The sequence below is a fragment of the Schistocerca cancellata genome, chromosome 5 (genome assembly GCF_023864275.1).
Source record: "Schistocerca cancellata isolate TAMUIC-IGC-003103 chromosome 5, iqSchCanc2.1, whole genome shotgun sequence".
Lineage (NCBI taxonomy): Eukaryota > Metazoa > Arthropoda > Insecta > Orthoptera > Acrididae > Schistocerca > Schistocerca cancellata.
In genome coordinates this window covers 828,088,088-828,102,903 of record NC_064630.1, presented here as the reverse complement: position 1 = coordinate 828,102,903, position 14,816 = coordinate 828,088,088, and the positions used below count along the sequence as shown (strand labels likewise).

Sequence of the window (14,816 nt, the reverse complement as noted above, 5' to 3'; positions counted from 1 at the left end):
TACATCACATGCGCTCACATAGAACAAAGAAATTGCAAGGGAAAAGGAGGAAAAGTTAAAGGTTACTCATACTGCACGAAGCAAAAGCTTCACTTCTTACTTTTGCTTGCAAGTAAATGCTGTGACTTCTACCTTCATCTTCCAAGCTTGTGCTTCAGATTTATTCATATGGCCCCATGACCTTCAGGATGTCACACAAGAAAAGTGTAAGTCATGTTTCAGATGTTCAGTGTTTTTGGAATATGATCATTCTGTTCAGGATACTTCATTGTGTTTGAGGTCAGATGTGTTCTAGGATTCTACAACAGATGGATGTGTTGTGATTCGCCGATCTTTCAAAGTGCCGCCACGCACTTACGCGCGTCCTCTACATGCGGCACTGTCTGCCAGCCATGCAACAGCAGCGCCACCTAAGCGGCCAGCCAGCCAGCAATCACTAGACTCAGACTCAGTTATGATTTGACTGTTAAAGTGTACACACATCTTACTCTGTTTACTTGACTTTCATGTATTGCGTCTTCCTTGAAATATATTTGTTCAACTTGAAGTTATAACAATTGGCGACGAGGATGGGATTTTTCTTTTCCATCGTTGACCCACATGTTTCCATGGCTACTTTAGAGCAACTATTGCAAGGTCTCATAGAACAGCATGCGCTCGGCTTCCCATTTGATTGTGGATGAAAGGGGGGAGAGCAAACATGCCGAATACCGAAGCGCCTACAAAAATCCTGGAAGGTCTGCGAAATAAACTGAGGTCCATTGTCCGAGACCAGGGTGACTGGCAGACCTCCCACAGAAAAGATTTTTGCTAGTGCCTGGATTGCAACTTCTGAAGTGGTTGAGGAGCAGTGAACCACATATGGAAATCGGGAATAAGCATCAATGACAATGAGCCAAAAGCCATTGAGAAACGATGTGAACACATTCCCATGCCTGGGTTGCAGGCGGCCATGAAGAGAACGCTGACCTGGGAGATGCCTGTTGGCTCGCACACTGGGAACAGGCAGCTACCAAGTGCTCAATTTCTCTGTCAATACTGGGCCAGTACACATGTCTGCGAGCCAAGGTTTTAGTACGGGAAACACCCCAGTGCCCCTCATGTAATAACGTGAGGACTTCCCTTTGCAAACTTGCAGGAACAACCACACGAGGAGCTGTATCATCGGTAGCCAGAAGGAGAACTCCTTCCAAGACGGAGAGGCAGTCTCGTAGAACAAAATAATTACGAAGAGGGTCTGAGGCCCAGCCTGGAGGCCGGGATGACCACCCGTGCTGAATAAGGCGAACTACTTGCCGGAGAACTGGGTCAGCTGCCGTTTCCCTGGCGACTCTAGAACTAGTGATCGGGAAGCCATCAACCGCTTGGCGGGATGCCACATCCAAATGAAAACACATAATCTCCTCACGATCGAACTTAGGATCCGGGCCCACCGGAAAACGGGAAAGAGCGTTTGCATTGGCATGCTGTCCGGTAGGGTGAAAATGAATGTCATAATGGTACTTAGAGAGGAAAAAAGCCCAGCGTTGTAGTCTGTGGACCACCCTATCCAGAATCTGAGAGGCGGGGCCAAATAATGATATTAACAGCCTATGGTCAGCGATTAACTGAAACTCCATGCCATACAAGAAAGGGTGAAACTAGGTAACAGCGTAGACAATGGCCAAAGCCTCTTTTTCCACCTGGGAGTAATGGGCCTGTGCGGGACTAAGAGTTTTAGACGCAAACGCCAGTGGCTGCTCGGAACCATTCGTGTTGCGATGGACCAGGACGGCCCCCACCCCAAACAGCGAAGCATTCGTAGCCAGGACCAACAGCTAATGGGGGTCAAAAGTAGCCAAACAAGTCGCTGATGTGAGGAGGCCCTTCAACAAGGTGAACGCTCGCTCGCATGCAGGCGACCAATCACAAGGAACACCCTTGCGCAGAAGGCAGTACAGGGGGTGGGCGATGGTGGAAGCCCTGGGAATGAACCGGTGGTAATAGGCAATCTTGCCTAAAAAAGCTTGTAAGTCCTTCAGCAAAGCGGGCCGTGGAAGGTCAACAATACCTTGGACCAAATTTCCTAGCGGCTGGACGCTGTGCTGAGAGACTGTGTAGCCCACATACTCAATGGACGGTTGGAAGAAGTTTGACTTATGCAGGTTGCAACGCAAGCCCACGGACCTGAATTTGAGAAAGAGGGTGCGAAGGTTGTGCAAGTGTTCCTTCGTGCTGCGGCCTGTGGCAATTATGTCGTCCAGGTAATTAATACAATGAGGGATTGTCGATGTGATGTGCTCAAGATAACGCTGGAATATCGCTGGGGCACTGGATATTCCGAAGGCCAACCGCTGGTATTGGTAAAGGCCAAATGGGGTGTTGACAACCGCCAGCCGTTTGGAGTCTTCACCAAGAGGTATCTGATGATAAGCCTCGGAAAGATCGATTTTCGAAAAATATTGGCCTCCCGCCACAGCGGAGAACAATTCATCAGCACGAGGCAAAGGATAGGTGTCCACAACCAATTGGGAATTAATGGTGGCCTTGAAATCGCCACAAAGACGCAATGTTCCCGAGGGTTTCCTGACAATAACGAGGGGTGAAGCCCACTCACTAGAAGAAATGGGAAGAATGACCCCTAGGGCTGTCAGCCGGTCTAGCTCTTCTTTTACCTGAGGGCGGAGGGCCAAGGGGATCTGCCTCGTGCATAGAAAACGCGGGCGAACCGATGCCTTCAATGTTAAGTGAGCTTCAAAGTCTGAAACACGCCCCAGGCCCTCCTCAAAGATATCCAGACAGTCAGAGATCAAAGATTCTAATGACTGATAGGGAACGTCTTCGGAGACCAACTGTATGGTGTCAGTGATTGAAAAACCGAAAGCTTGAAAGGCATCCAAGCCAAAAAGGTTAGCGGAGCTCGCATCACTGACAACAATAAAAGTAATAGGCCGAGTGACTGATTTGTAAGTCACGTTGGTAGTGAATTGACCCAGTAGGGGAATGAACTGTTTACCATAACCGTGTAGATGCCAGTAAACTGGTGCCAACAGGGGCGACCCAAGGTCGAAGTAAGTTTGTGCATTCAACAAAGAAACTGCCGCACCCGTATCTACTTGCAGTTGTAGTCGGCACTACCAAACCGACACCTCGATAAAGAGTTTGTGTGCCGATGCGTCGGGAGCCTGACCCAATGAAACTTCCTGAATGTCAACGTCCATGTCCTCTGTAACTGCTTCCTTCAATTCTTTTGAGGCCGAGCGGCAAACTTTAGCAATGTGTCCTTTTTTATTACATTTGCGACAAACGGCCCAACGCTGGGGGCACTCTGACCGATCATGATGTATACAGCACGACGCACAGGACGGTAACAGGGGCCGGCAGCCGGAACTCTGTTTACGTGCCGTGCGGGAGCGGCCGCAACAGCCGGATTGTACCGCTCACACGTCGTCCACCCCGGACGCAGTGGACGCGGCTGTGGCCGCACCGCCCTCAACCGCCGCGACGTCGCACAACGCTTCCAACTGTTGACCTGCGACATGAGAGACTTCATACGATTGAGCAATGGACAGGACTTCCTCAAGGGAAGGGTCTTCTAACTCCAGGGCCCATTGCTGGACCTCCCTATCAGGGGTCAAACGAACAACGACGTCGCGCACTATAACATCGGCATACGACTCTCGCGACTGCTCCGTGACAAAATGACACTTGCGACTAAGACCATGCAGGGTAGTGGCTCACACCCGGTAAGACTGATGGGGCTGCTTCTTGCGTTGATAGAACTCGACCCTAGCCGCCACAACATGCGTGCGGTGGTGATAATATGAAGACAGTAATGAGCACAATGCATCAAAAGACAAGGACGAGGGTTCCTGCAATGGCGCTAGCTGCCGCAAAACTTGATACAGCGAGGGAGATATCCCAGACTAGAAAAGAGCATGACAGACCTCCGCATCGGCAACATGAAACGCCTGGAAATGCTGCTGAAGGCGATGTTTATATGTGTCCCAATCCTCCACCGTCTCGTCATACAGGGGAAAGGGAGGAGGGAACGGCACTGGAGCAGACGGCGTGGAGAGGCAACGCCGTCTGCTGCTCAACCAAAACCCGCACTAAATCCTCCATGCCGCGGATAAGCTGCGAACCTGGAACAACAACACAACACGTGAAACAACGACCCTACTCGTCGCCAATTGTGTAGTAACACGGTTCACGTTTTCCGTCGCACTTCACAGCAGTCCGGGAACTGTCTCACAGGGCACGGCCTGTGCTGCCTGAGTTGTTGTAGTTGTTGTTCTGCTGGCAGAGGTCGCGGCCGAATTCTCGCGTGCCCTCTGGTGGACGGGACTCTACTTGCAGCAACTACTGTCCGTGACGTGCTGTGCCGATGTCCACCTCCCGCGATCTTTCTGGTGGCTACTGAATGTGACAGCAGCTTAAGTCAGATTCTTAAAGGTGAGATAAAACCCGACAGCAAAAACCTTAGCCAGTAACTGAAGGATTCACCAAGAAGGGTCATTTCAGACAGTGTGAATAAAATTGGGTGAGAAAATGGAGACTGTATGGGCTAGAGGGCTAAATATCTTAAACTTTCTGTTGACAAAGTAGCTTGAGGCCACTTTTGGCAAATGCTGTACAATGTACTCCCCTCATGTCCACCATTGAGGTGCATTAAATTGTGTTATAAAGTCTGCTTTCCATCAGGAAATTTGACACTTTGCTAGCGGCTATCCGACTGACCACAAGCATCTAGTGTATGAGATAGGCATATCGATGGCTCATCTCGGATCAATCAGTAGGACATGCAGAGAGACTACTGGCTGTTACCAGATGATTACCACGACTGCAGTGGGGGCAGTCCTCTCAATGTAGAAGTCTGTTACGATCAATATCTAGTCAGCACAGTCTGATGGCAGGGCTCTGAACGGTTTGGAGAGAAGTAAGCCTTGCCTTGGTGGTCCCCTTGATAGCCCTCAGCTTGCTGAGGACTGTGGTATCCAACCATTCCATACTTCAAGTTTTAGAATTTGACACTGTACGGCTTCAGGTTCAAATTTGTGTCGTGTGGTATCTTCTTTATCTAAATTGTAAGGGACTAATTTCGTGAAATGCCCACATTACTCCCTGTCCAGATGAATGTCAACTGGTTCTGAGACTGTGGATGTCAACTAATAGTTCTCAGATGTTAGTGATTGAAATGTTTCTAGTGGTGGTACTGAGATATTCCTAGTATGCAGCCAATGGAGCCACTAAAAACCAGGAAGTTCTCTGCTGCAAGAGTTATGTTTTGCAGTGCCTGTGATAGGACCATAAATTTTCCAGTACATACACTGCATGTGCTCAGGAGAGAATGCTTCTCATGCCTCCTTGTGTGCAGAAAAGCACAACTGACACAGTTATTGACTTTCAATCTGTCTGTGTAGATGCATTTCAAATTGGAGTGGTTTTGGAGTTTTTGTTGTTGTGGTCTACAGTCCTGTGACTGGTTTGATGCAGCTCTCCATGCTACACTATCCTGTGCAAGTTTCTTCATCTCCCAGTACCTACTGCAACCTACATCCTTCTGAATCTGCCTAGTGTATTCATCTCTTGGTCTCCCTCTATGATTTTTACCCTCCACGTTGCCCTCCAATGCTAAATTTGTGATCTCTTGATGCCTCAGAACATGTCCTACCAACCGGTACCTTCTTCTCGTCAAGTTGTGCCACAAACTCCTCTTCTCCACAATTCTATTCAATACCTCATCATTAGTTATGTGATCTACCCATCTAATCTTCAGCATTCTTCTGTAGCACCACATTTCGAAAGCTTCTATTCTCTTCCTGTCCAAACTATTTATTGTCCATGTTTCACTTCCATACATGGCTACACTCCATACAAATACTTTCAGAAACGACTTCCTGACACTTAAATCTATACTCGATGTTAACTAATTTCTCTTCTTCAGAAAGGCTTTCCTTGCCGTTGCCAGTCTACATTTTATATCTTCTCTACTTCGACCATCATCAGTTATTTTGCTCCCCAGATAGCAAAACTCCTTTACTACTTTAAGTGTCTCATTTCCTAATCTAAACCCCTCAGCATCACCCGATATAATTTGACTGCATTCCATTATCCTCGTTTTGCTTTTGTTAATGTTCATCTTATATCCTCCTTTCAAGACACTGTCCATTCCATTCAACTGCTCTTCCAAGTCCTTTTCTGTCTCTGACACAATTACAATGTCATCGGCGAACCTCTAAGTTTTTATTTCTTCTCCATGGATTTTAATACCTACCCCAAACTTTTCTTTTGTTTCCTTTACTGCTTTCTCAATATACAGATTGAATAACATTGGGGAGAGGCTACAACCCTGTCTCACTCCCTTCCCAACCACTGCTTCCCTTTCATGTCCCTCGACTCTTATAACTGCCATCTGCTTTCTGTACAAATTGTAAATAGCCTTTTGCTCCCTGTATTTTACCCCTGCCACCTTTAGAATTTGAAAGAGAGTATTCCAGTCAACATTGTCAAAAGCTTTCTCTAAGTCTACAAATGCTAGAAACGTAGGTTTGCCTTTCCTTAATCTTTCTTCTAAGATAAGTCGTAAGGTCAGTATTGCCTCACGTGTTCCAATATTTCTACAGACACCAAACTGATCTTCCCCGAGGTCCGCTTCTACCAGTTTTTCCATTTGTCTGTACAGAATTCGCGTTAGTATTTTGCAGCTGTGACTTATTAAACTGATAGTTCGGTAATTTTCACATCTGTCAACACCAGCTTTCTTTGGGATTGGAATTATTATATTCTTCTTGAAGTCTGTGGGTATTTCGCCTGTCTCATACATCTTGCTCACCAGATGGTAGAGTTTTGTCAGGACTGGCTCTCCCAAGGCCATTAGTAGTTCTAATGGAATGTTGTCTACTCCTGGGGCCTTGTTTCGGCTCAGGTCTTTCAGTGCTCTGTCAAACTCTTCACGCAGTATCTTATCTCCCATTTCATCTTCATCTACATCCTATTCCATTTCTATAATATTGTCCTCAAGTACATCGCCCTTGTATAGACCCTCTATATACTCCTTCCACCTTTCTGCCTTCCCTTCTTTGCTAAGAACTGGGTTTCCATCTGAGCTCTTGATTTTCACACAAGTGGTTCTCTTTTCCCCAAAGGTCTATTTGATATTCCTGTAGGCAGTATCTATCTTACCCCTAGTGAGACAAGCCTCTACATCCTTACATTTGTCCTCTAGCCATCCCTGCTTAGTCATTTTGCACTTCCTGTCGATCTCATTTTTGAGACGTTTATATTCCTTTTTGCCTGCTTCACTTACTGCATTTTTATATTTTCTCCTTTCATCAATTAAATTCAGTATCTCTTCTGTTACCCAAGGATTTCTACTAGCCCTCGTCTTTTTACCTACTTGATCCTCTGCTGCCTTCACTATTTCTTTCCTCAAAGCTGCCCATTCTTCTTCTACTGTATTTCTTTCCCCCATTCCTGTCAATTATTGCCTTATGCTCTCCCTGAAACTCTGTACAACCACTGGTTTAGTCAGTTTATCCAGGTCCCATCTTCTTAAACTCCCACCTTTTTGCATTTTCTTCAATTTTAATCTGCAGTTCATAACCAATATATTGTGGTCAGAGTCCACATCTTCCGCTAGAAATGTCTTACAATTTAAAACCTGGTTCCTAAATCTCTGTCTTACCATTATATAATCTGTTGTTGTTGTTGTGGTCTTCAGTCCTGAGACTGGTTTGATGCAGCCCTCCATGCTACTCTATCCTGTGCAAGCTTTTTCATCTCCCAGTACCTACTGCAACCTACATCCTTCTGAATCTGCTTAGTGTATTCATCTCTTGGTCTCCCTCTACGATTTTTACCCTCCACCCTGCCCTCCAATGCTAAATTTGTGATCCCTTGATGCCTCAAAACATGTCCTACCAACCGATCTCTTCTTCTAGTCAAGTTGTGCCACAAACTTCTCTTCTCCCCAATCCTATTCAATACCTCCTCATTAGTTACGTGATCTACACACCTTATCTTCAGCATTCTTCTGTAGCACCACTATTCGAAAGCTTCTATTCTCTTCTTGTCCAAACTGGTTATTGTCCATGTTTCACTTCCATACATGGCTACACTCCATACAAATACTTTCAGAAACGACTTCCTGACACATAAATCTATACTCGATGTTAACAATTTCTCTTCTTCAGAAACGATTTCCTTGCCATTGCCAGTCTACATTTTATATCTTCTCTACTTCGACCATCATCAGTTATTTTGCTCCCCAGATAGCAAAACTCCTTCACTACTTTAAGTGTCTCATTTCCTAATCTAAACCCCTCAGCATCACCCGATATAATTTGACTGCATTCCATTATCCTCGTTTTGCTTTTGTTGATGTTCATCTTATATCCTCCTTTCAAGACACTGTCCATTCCATTCAACTGCTCTTCCAAGTCCTCTGCTGTCTCTGACAGAATTACAATGTCATCGGCGAACCTCAAAATTTTTACTTCTTCTCCATGAATTTTAATACCTACTCCGAATTTTTTTTGGTTCCTTTACTGCTTCCTCAATATACAGACTGAATAACATCGGGGAGAGGCTACAACCCTGTCCACTACTTTCCCAACCACTGCTTCCCTTTCATGCCCCTCGACTCTTATAACTGCCATCTGCTTTCTGTACAAATTGTAAATAGCCTTTCGCTCCCTGTATTTTCCCCTGCCACCTTCAGAATTTGAAAGAGAGTATTCCAGTTAACGTTGTCAAAAACTTTTTCTAAGTCTACAAATGCTAGAAACGTAGGTTTGCCTTTGCTTAATCTTTCTTCTAAGGTAAGTCGTATGGTTAGTATTGCCTCACGTGTTCCAACATTTCTATGGAATCCAAACTGATCTTCCCCGAGGTCCGCTTCTACTAGTTTTTCCATTCGTCTGATACAGAATTCACGTTAGTATTTTGCAGCTGTGACTTATTAAACTGATAGTTCAGTAATTTTCACATCTGTCAACACCAGCTTTCTTTGGGATTGGAATTATTATATTCTTCTTGAAGTCTGTGGGTATTTCGCCTGTCTCATACATCTTGCTCACCAGATGGTAGAGTTTTGTCATGACTGGCTCTCCCAAGGCCATTAGTAGTTCTAATGGAATGTTGTCTACTCCTGGGGCCTTGTTTCAACTCAGGTCTTTCAGTGCTCTGTCAAACTCTTCACGCAGTATCTTATCTCCCATTTCATCTTCATCTACATCCTCTTCCATTTCCATAATATTGTCCTTAAGTACATCGCCCTTGTATAAACCCTCTATATAATCCTTCCACCTTTCTGCCTTCCCTTCTTTGCTAAGAACTGGGTTGCCATCTGAGCTCTTGATATTCATACAAGTGGTTCTCTTCTCTCCAAAGGTCTCTTTAACTTTCCTGTAGGCAGTATCTATCTTACCCCTAGTGAGACAAGCCTCTACATCCTTACATTTGTCCTCTAGCCATCCCTGCTTAGTCATTTTGCACTTCCTGTCTATCTCATTTTTGAGACGTTTGTATTCCTTTTTGCCTGCTTCATGTACTGCATTTTTATATTTTCTCATTTCCTCAATTAAATTCAATATATGTTCTGTTACTCAAGGATTTCTATTAGCCCTCGTCTTTTTACCTACTTGATCCTCTGCTGCCTTCACTACTTCATCCCTCAGAGTTACCCATTCTTCTTCTACTGTATTTCTTTCCCCCACTCCTGTCAATTGTTCCCTTATGCTCTCCCTGAAACTCTCTACAACCTCTGGTTCTTTCAGTTTATCCAGGTCCCATCTCCTTAAATTCCCACCTTTTTTGCAGTTTCTCCAGTTTTAATCTGCAGTTCATAACCAATATATTGTGGTCAGAATCCACATCTGCCCCTGGAAATGTCTTACAATTTAAAACCTGGTTCCTAAATCTCTCTCTTACCATTATATAATCTATCTGATACCTTTTAGTATCTCCAGAATTCTTCCAGGTATACAACCTTGTTTTATGATTCTTGAACCAAGTGTTAGCTATGATTAAGTTGTGCTCTGTGCAAAATTCTACAAGGCGGCTTCCTCTTTCATTTCTTCCCCCCAATCCATATTCACCTACTATGTTTCCTTCTCTCCCTTTTCCTATTGACGAATTCCAGTCACCCATGACTATTAAATTTTCGTCTCCCTTCACTACCTGAATGATTTCTTTTATCTCGTCATACATTTTATCAATTTCTTCATCATCTGCAGAGCTAGTTGGCATATAAACTTGTACTACTGTAGTAGGCATGGGCTTTGTGTCTATCTTGGCCACAATAATGCGTTCACTATGCTGTTTGTAGTAGCTAACCCGCACTCCTACTTTTTTATTCATTATTAAACCTACTCCTGCATTACCCCTATTTGATTTTGTATTTATAACCCTGTCATCACCTGACCAAAAGTCTTGTTCCTCCTGCCACTGAACTTCACTAATTCCCACTATATCTAACTTTAACCTATCCATTTCCCTTTTTAAATTTTCTAACCTACCTGCCCGACTAAGGGATCTGACATTCCACGCTCCGATCCATAGAACGCCAGTATTCTTTCTCCTGATGACATCCTCTTGAGTAGTCCCCACCCGGAGATCCGAATGGGGGACTATTTTACCTCCGGAATATTTTACCCAAGAGGACGCCATCATCATTTAATCATACAGTAAAGCTGCATGTCCTCGGGAAAAATTACGGCTGTAGTTTCCCCTTGCTTTCAGCCGTTCGCAGTACCAGCACAGCAAGGCCGTTTTGGTTAATGTTACAAGGCCAGATCAGTCAAGCATCCAGACTGTTGCCCCTGCAACTACTGAAAAGGCTGCTGCCCCTCTTCAGGAACCACATGTTTGTCTGGCCTCTCAACAGATACCCCTCCGTTGTGGTTGCACCTACGGTACGGTCATCTGTATCGCTGAGGCACGCAAGCCTCCCCACCAACGGCAAGGTCCATGGTCCATGGTTCAATCTATCTGATACGTTTTAGTATCTCCAGGATTCTTCCATGTATATAACCTTCTTTTATGATTCTTGAACCATGGAGAACTGAATGGATTGGGCATCTGTCTGTATTTTCCTTACACATGGAAGATGTTCATCCAAATCACAAGACTGGGTACACACTAAAGGGGTGTCAAGAGGGGACTCTATGTACACAGATAAGAGGGGCAGGTGTTGGTCATTACACAGAGCCTCTGATTGTACCCCAGCTGGCCTATCTATTTTTGCGTAATTCATAAATAGTCTGAAATGTTTGTTGTGACACAGAGCTGAGTAACACCGACAGGTAGGCATCTGTTAGATTATGATGGCAAAGTTTGCCAAGAGTTGCTGGTGTCTAACCCATAGTGGTGTGATGACAGTTTCTGTATGGAAAACTCCAGTTGCCAACCGCACACCACTGCGGTGGACTGGGTCTAACAAGCTCAGTACTGATTGTGGTGATGACCCACAGTCAACAAATCCATAGTTCAGGTGGGATAGGATGAAAGATTTGTAGAATTGCAGAACGACTGTGTGGATTGCACCCTACGAGATTCTACTGACAACTCTGAAGGATTAAGTTTCATCATGCAAGATGCCTTTGATGACATAAATGGTTATTATGCTGATTTACTGTAAAATAAAAGCCCCAAAAATCTGAAATTTTCAATGACTGCTAGTAACTGGTTACTGACATAAAGTTCTGTTATGGATGCACACTCATGAGTCAACAAAAGTGTGTGAAACAAGTTTTTGTTGCAGAAAATCAACATTCATGACTTCTACTTTCTGTATGGCCTCCTGATTTCAGTACCTCATGGAGTGCAATGATGTAGAACTACACTCCTGGAAATTGAAATAAGAACACCGTGAATTCATTGTCCCAGGAAGGGGAAACTTTATTGACACATTCCTGGGGTCAGATACATCACATGATCACACTGACAGAACCACAGGCACATAGACACAGGCAACAGAGCATGCACAATGTCGGCACTAGTACAGTGTATATCCACCTTTCGCAGCAATGCAGGCTGCTATTCTCCCATGGAGACGATCGTAGAGATGCTGGATGTAGTCCTGTGGAACGGCTTGCCATGCCATTTCCATCTGGCGCCTCAGTTGGACCAGCGTTCGTGCTGGACGTGCAGACCGCGTGAGACGACGCTTCATCCAGTCCCAAACATGCTCAATGGGGGACAGATCCGGAGATCTTGCTGGCCAGGGTAGTTGACTTACACCTTCTAGAGCACGTTGGGTGGCACGGGATACATGCGGACGTGCATTGTCCTGTTGGAACAGCAAGTTCCCTTGCCGGTCTAGGAATGGTAGAACGATGGGTTCGATGACGGTTTGGATGTACCGTGCACTATTCAGTGTCCCCTCGACGATCACCAGTGGTGTACGGCCAGTGTAGGAGATCGCTCCCCACACCATGATGCCGGGTGTTGGCCCTGTGTGCCTCGGTCGTATGCAGTCCTGATTGTGGCGCTCACCTGCACGGCACCAAACACGCATACGACCATCATTGGCACCAAGGCAGAAGCGACTCTCATCGCTGAAGACGACACGTCTCCATTCATCCCTCCATTCACGCCTATCGCGACACCACTGGAGGCGGGCTGCACGATGTTGGGGCGTGAGCGGAAGACGGCCTAACGGTGTGCGGGACCGAAGCCCAGCTTCATGGAGACAGTTGCGAATGGTCCTCGCCGATACCCCAGGAGCAACAGTGTCCCTAATTTGCTGGGAAGTGGCGGTGCGGTCCCCTACGGCACTGCGTAGGATCCTACGGTCTTGGCGTGCATCCGTGCGTCGCTGCGGTCCGGTCCCAGGTCGACGGGCACGTGCACCTTCCGCCGACCACTGGCGACAACATCGATGTACTGTGGAGACCTCATGCCCCACGTGTTGAGCAATTTGGCGGTACGTCCACCCGGCCTCCCGCATGCCCACTATACGCCCTCGCTCAAAGTCCGTCAACTGCACATACGGTTCACGTCCACGCTGTCGCGGCATGCTACCAGTGTTAAAGACTGCGATGGAGCTCCGTATGTCACGGCAAACTGGCTGACACTGACGGCGGCGGTGCACAAATGCTGCGCAGCTAGCGCCATTCGACGGCCAACACCGCGGTTCCTGGTGTGTCCGCTGTGCCGTGCGTGTGATCATTGCTTGTACAGCCCTCTCGCAGTGTCCGGAGCAAGTATGGTGGGTCTGACACACCGGTGTCAATGTGTTCTTTTTTCCATTTCCAGGAGTGTATATACAGACAATGGTTTTCTGCATATTGCAATAGTGAGACCATGGGCACCACTGCAGTCATGATACCACTGATTGCAGTGGGGAAGAGGGCTACACTAAACGCCTCTAACTTTGCCAACTGGCCGAAGACTCATAGAGTTCTCACTTCAATTTCATCTGTTCTAAACTTTCAATTCACTTCACTGTATACTACTTTCTTACATCTTCTTGTATTTCAGTCTACAGTTCATCATTACTAAGCTACAATATGTGCCTATGCCCACTTCTTGGAGTGATTTGCATCTAGAATTGGTTTGTATCTATTTGTCTAATGATGGTGTGCTCAAGCTGATACTGTTGTGCAAGTCCTACTCTTTCCCAAGTATACATTCATCTTGCATAGTTCAAAGTACAAGCATGAGATGTTACTGAAAGCATCAAACTTTTCATTTGTGCCTGAAATGTTGTAAACTTCAGAAAGGAATTTATATTTTGTACACTGTAGCTCCTAGCAACAGCTCACACAGATTGTTTCGAGAGTTGCCAATGATTTTTTAGTTCTACAGAAATTATTTGTGTGTTGTGATGCCCAAGGCCTGTATTGATAGTCTGTGTATTGTATTTACATGGCATATTTGTAAATATTTGGTCAATGGTTGACACTGATGTAGCTGTTATTCATGTTGCTGCTTCTATTTTAAGCTTTAAATTAAAAGTTAAAAGGAGTTTCAAAAGATCAGTATTTTTGTTTTGATTCTTTCAGGAAGTTAATATTAAGATCCCCACACATAATGAGATTTTTGTGCCTTTTGTTAAGATGTGAAAGTATATGAACTATTATTTTTATGTTTTGTGTATTATTTGCAACTCAGATTGTAAAAATAAATTTAATTTCATTTTGACATATTTTAGATTGTAAGTACCATGACTAGTAATGTGTGAAATGTAAAACATAATATAAATATTATTCAGACAGAACCTTTTAGTAAGTGCCGAAATGCTCACCCCCATCTACACAGTTTTTATGTCTTCTTATTCAAGTATTTCTTCATAGTTTCTCCTTATTTTGCTGTCATCAGCTTGTGATGTGGGCATGTAATACTGTACATCAGTGGCTAGAGTGAGCTCCTATTCCATCCTAAGAATAGTATCTCTGTCACTGTGTTGGTGTTCTCATTCGGAATTATGCAAACACTTGTTATGCCATTTACTGATGCTGTTCTTTCTGCCACTTACATAACAACCTAGAAATTTCTGTTCTGTTTCAAACTTACTTCTTCAATTCTTTTCCTAAAGTCTAAGGGAATGTCTCACATTGTCAGTTCTAAATATCACAAAAATTATACATGGAAAATGAAAATACCAAAATAATAAAATCTGTTTCAAATAACAATAATACAAATAAGAAAAAAACTGTACATTCACATTGTGAAGGCTAATGATGAAGGCTAAAGACAAGACCATTAATGCGAATGAATTATGGAAAATGCAGTACTTTTAATTATCTGTAGCACTTTCCTAAAAGTTCATATGATGCATTAACTGAAACTGAATTAATTGCACTGACAAAAATTTCAGACTCTACTTCTGT

The 14,816-nt window shown here is 44.7% G+C and overlaps 1 protein-coding gene across 1 annotated transcript in view; it reads right to left on the bottom strand.

Annotated features, from left to right (window-relative positions):
• LOC126188824 (radial spoke head protein 6 homolog A) overlaps positions 1 to 14,816 on the bottom strand; it is a 254,633-nt gene that overhangs the window by 32,269 nt on the left and 207,548 nt on the right. The gene's annotated exons all lie outside the window — the stretch shown is intronic.